The sequence below is a fragment of the Protomyctophum parallelum genome, assembly GCF_964188405.1.
Source record: "Protomyctophum parallelum genome assembly, chromosome: 14".
Classification (NCBI taxonomy): domain Eukaryota; kingdom Metazoa; phylum Chordata; class Actinopteri; order Myctophiformes; family Myctophidae; genus Protomyctophum; species Protomyctophum parallelum.
Genome location: NC_139709.1, coordinates 3,949,076 through 3,954,859, shown reverse-complemented (window position 1 = coordinate 3,954,859; position 5,784 = coordinate 3,949,076).

The window sequence follows — 5,784 nt, the reverse complement described above, 5'->3', positions numbered from 1 at the left end:
CTATCTATCTATCTATCTATCTATCTATCTATCTAACCCATTTTGGTGTTAGCATTATGTTATGCTTTAGCTTTAGCTTTAGATCTACAAGCTCATAGCGCACTAGGAGCTTGTAGGTCTGCTATTTTTTTTTAAACCGAAGAACGACTGACATAGAAACATGGCTTTTTCAGAAACTGTCAGGATGTAGAAGAACATTTTTAGAATCTGATCTCAGGTCAGAATGGGTTAACAAGGGCATGTAGCTGTCTGAGCACGGTATGATGTGTGTGTGCGTGCACGGTAAGGTGTGTGTGTGTGTGCACGTGCACGGTAAGGTGTGCACACACACGACGCGCACATTCGGGAGTTATCCCAAATATTTCTCATCTATTCTCCTTCAGACATCACTCATCCAGACCACTCCAGTTTCACATCTGAATTCCACGCCAGTGTTCTACGTTTTCTGAGAGACTTGCACTGTTTAAGCACTCTGTGGCAAAATGGCCACAAATAAAGGTCTGAAAAGGATAGAATGTAATTTACTCAATACATTCTAATCTCGCAAAGAGGTCCTCCATATCCAATATGCACTCTCCTTATAGAAACCTAGTTCTGGGGAGAACAATGAGAAAAGATAGCAGATCTCCAAGCTCAAAGACATTTGGTGTATAGAGGGGAAACAAGGAGGTGGCCTTCTATACAATAGTCCGCTGGGGGAGAGTGGTGTTGAGTCAGTGTGTCACAATTCTGCAAAAATAGCAGATATACAAGCCCATATTTGTGTCACTTTGTGCTGCACTAGGACCTATTTGTAAAGAATCGTGAAAAATGTTCAAGATTCACACAGACGTGTGTGTGTGTGTGTGTGTGTGTGTGTGTGTGTGTGTGTGTGTGTGTGTGTGTGTGTGTGTGTGTGTGTGTGTGTGTGTGTGTGTGTGTGTGTGTGTGTGTGTGTGTGTGTGTGTGTGTGTGTGTGTGTGTGTGTGAGAGAGAATGAATGAATGATTGATTTTATTTACATGTCTGACTGCCTTTCGCAGCCCATCCTTTATACTATTATTATTCAGACACATCCTACAGTAGGCCTACAATATATTTCCTGTGCCAACACGCTGACACCAAAGTGTGTGTGTGTGCATGTGTGTGTGTGTGTGTGTGTGTGTGTGTGTGTGTGTGTGTGTGTGTGTGTGCGTGTGTGTGTGTGTACAAATCTTTTGGGGGCAAAAGATTTGACATGAAAAAGTTTGAGCACCACTCGACTCAACAATACGTTTCTCAGAAAAAAAACGTCTGGCTCCCCTCTGATGCATCTTACCATGTCACTCACTTTATCACACACACACACACACACACACACACACACACACACACACACACACACACACACACACACACACACACACACACACACACCCCCCATTCTATTTTTCTTGCCTCGTTTGCTCCATCTATCTAACAGCCTCTCTAACCTCAAGGTCAAAGTGCCCTAGTGTCTAGAAGCAGGTGTCTATCAATCAAGCCTTTTCCACTGTGTGTCTGCATCCGTGCACTTTCTGTGAGCACATTTGGTGCAATTTGTGCGCGCGTGCGTGTGTGCGCGTGCGTGTGTGTGCGTGTGTGCGCGTGTGCGTGTGTGCGCGCGTGCGTGTGTGCGCGTGCGTGTGTGTGCGTGTGCGTGAAGTTGCCGCCACTCTTGAACGCTGTCTTTGGCCCTGACCCTTTTGTTCCCAGCCAGCGAGACCCCATCTGTTTCTGACCCCCCCCCCCCCCCCACACCCACCCACCATGGCGGACAATGGGATGAACCCAATGCCCCCCATGGTAGTATCGGGGGATACTGAGGGGGACGTACCACTCTCTCCGTGAAGGGCAAACTTGATTTATGGCCTTTTATAGTTTTTTTGGGGGTTTTTTTCTCTTCTTTTTTTGGCCAGACCATCGCCAATGTAAAGAGATCCGGGGTGCAGGGTTAACAAACCCAAATGATTTGATTTATTGCATCGCGACTTAACCCATTCTGACCTGAGATCAGATTCATACCAGGTTTCCACTGGACACACACTGGTCTGATGATTAACCCATTCTGACCTGAGATCAGATTTAAAAAAAAAGTCAGTCGTTCTTTGATTTTTCAAAAAATAGCAGACCTACAAGCTCGTAGCGCGCCACTCGGTGGCGCGCTATGAGCTTGTAGATCTGCTATTTTTCAATAGCTAAAGCATGACATGATGCTGACACCACAATAGGTTCCCGTTCAGAATGGGTTAACGCAGAGGAGACACATGGGACAACAGATCTGTAGACTCTCATCTTCTCATGGTGACTCTGTCTGTCTGTCTGTCTGTCTGTCTGTCTGTCTGTCTGTCTGTCTGTCTGTCTGTCTGTCTGTGGTACCAGTAGCAGGTGAAAAAGTGTCAAGTGCTTCACACAGATAGATACATGTATCTCCCTTCTCTGGTTGTCTCGTAATGTGCTGAGCAGGGAGTCTCACCAAGATCAAATGAACACCAAGATCAAATGTAATACTCACACTTTGTGTCTTTTACATTTTAACGCGTACAAGTTGTTTTCAATCCATCCGCGTATAGAGTGTTTTGACCGAAATACGTTTGTCTGCAAAAATCTGCCACAAACCAACCAACCAAACAAATCAATGGATTTTGATAGGATATTTCACACGGTCTTTCATTCTGACCCTGCTGTAATATTGGACAGCTGTCTGTCAAAGTCAAGGCACCGATTTTATTTTTTTGGTTTCCAGGTTTGGACATTTTTCCTTTGGGTTGTTGTTGCTGAAACACGAGACTTTTTTTACTGTCTCGTAAAAGAGCTGAGGATCTTCTTCTTATTATAGCCTCGAGGCATTTTGAGGAAACCATGGATAAATAAATAAGTTAAGCTAAATCAATACTCTCAAAGCTATAGCCTCGGGGATACGGCCGTGAATCCACACAACTCAACAACACGCCGTGTGTACAGTCAGTCAGATTATATATTATACATTATACACCATGTTAGACCGCCGTGTATACAGTCAGATTATACATTATACACCATGTTAGACCGCCGTGTATACAGTCAGTCAGATTATATATTATACAATATACACCATGTTAGACCGCCGTGTATACAGTCAGTCAGATTATATATTATACATTATACACCATGTTAGACCGCTGTGTATACAGTCAGTCAGATTATATATTATACAATATACACCATGTTAGACCGCTGTGTATACAGTCAGTCAGATTATATATTATACATTATACACCATGTTAGACCGCTGTGTATACAGTCAGTCAGATTATATATTATACATTATACACCATGTTAGACCGCTGTGTATACAGTCAGTCAGATTATATATTATACAATATACACCATGTTAGACCGCTGTGTATACAGTCAGTCAGATTATATATTATACATTATACACCATGTTAGACCGCTGTGTATACAGTCAGTCAGATTATATATTATACAATATACACCATGTTAGACCGCTGTGTATACAGTCAGTCAGATTATATATTATACATTATACACCATGTTAGACCGCTGTGTATACAGTCAGTCAGATTATATATTATACATTATACACCATGTTAGACCGCTGTGTATACAGTCAGTCAGATTATATATTATACATTATACACCATGTTAGACCGCTGTGTATACAGTCAGTCAGATTATATATTATACATTATACACCATGTTAGACCGCTGTGTATACAGTCAGTCAGATTATATATTATACAATATACACCATGTTAGACCGCCGTGTATACAGTCAGTCAGATTATATATTATACATTATACACCATGTTAGACCGCTGTGTATACAGTCAGTCAGATTATATATTATACAATATACACCATGTTAGACCGCTGTGTATACAGTCAGTCAGATTATATATTATACATTATACACCATGTTAGACCGCCGTGTATACAGTCAGTCAGATTATATATTATACAATATACACCATGTTAGACCGCTGTGTATACAGTCAGTCAGATTATATATTATACAATATACACCATGTTAGACCGCTGTGTATACAGTCAGTCAGATTATATATTATACAATATACACCATGTTAGACCGCTGTGTATACAGTCAGTCAGATTATATATTATACATTATACACCATGTTAGACCGCCGTGTATACAGTCAGTCAGATTATATATTATACAATATACACCATGTTAGACCGCTGTGTATACAGTCAGTCAGATTATATATTATACAATATACACCATGTTAGACCGCCGTGTATACAGTCAGTCAGATTATATATTATACATTATACACCATGTTAGACCGCTGTGTATACAGTCAGTCAGATTATATATTATACAATATACACCATGTTAGACCGCTGTGTATACAGTCAGTCAGATTATATATTATACAATATACACCATGTTAGACCGCTGTGTATACAGTCAGTCAGATTATATATTATACAATATACACCATGTTAGACCGCCGTGTATACAGTCAGTCAGATTATATATTATACAATATACACCATGTTAGACCGCCGTGTATACAGTCAGTCAGATTATATATTATACAATATACACCATGTTAGACCGCTGTGTATACAGTCAGTCAGATTATATATTATACATTATACACCATGTTAGACCGCTGTGTATACAGTCAGTCAGATTATATATTATACAATATACACCATGTTAGACCGCTGTGTATACAGTCAGTCAGATTATATATTATACATTATACACCATGTTAGACCGCTGTGTATACAGTCAGTCAGATTATATATTATACATTATACACCATGTTAGACCGCGTGTATACAGTCAGTCAGATTATATATTATACAATATACACCATGTTAGACCGCTGTGTATACAGTCAGTCAGATTATATATTATACAATATACACCATGTTAGACCGCTGTGTATACAGTCAGTCAGATTATATATTATACAATATACACCATGTTAGACCGCTGTGTATACAGTCAGTCAGATTATATATTATACATTATACACCATGTTAGACCGCTGTGTATACAGTCAGTCAGATTATATATTATACATTATACACCATGTTAGACCGCTGTGTATACAGTCAGTCAGATTATATATTATACATTATACACCATGTTAGACCGCTGTGTATACAGTCAGTCAGATTATATATTATACATTATACACCATGTTAGACCGCTGTGTATACAGTCAGTCAGATTATATATTATACAATATACACCATGTTAGACCGCTGTGTATACAGTCAGTCAGATTATATATTATACAATATACACCATGTTAGACCGCTGTGTATACAGTCAGTCAGATTATATATTATACAATATACACCATGTTAGACCGCCGTGTACAGTCAGTCAGATTATATATTATACAATATACACCATGTTAGACCGCTGTGTATACAGTCAGTCAGATTATATATTATACATTATACACCATGTTAGACCGCTGTGTATACAGTCAGTCAGATTATATATTATACATTATACACCATGTTAGACCGCTGTGTATACAGTCAGTCAGATTATATATTATACATTATACACCATGTTAGACCGCTGTGTATACAGTCAGTCAGATTATATATTATACATTATACACCATGTTAGACCGCCGTGTATACAGTCAGTCAGATTATATATTATACATTATACACCATGTTAGACCGCCGTGTATACAGTCAGTCAGATTATATATTATACAATATACACCATGTTAGACCGCCGTGTACAGTCAGATTATACATTATACACCATGTTAGACCGCT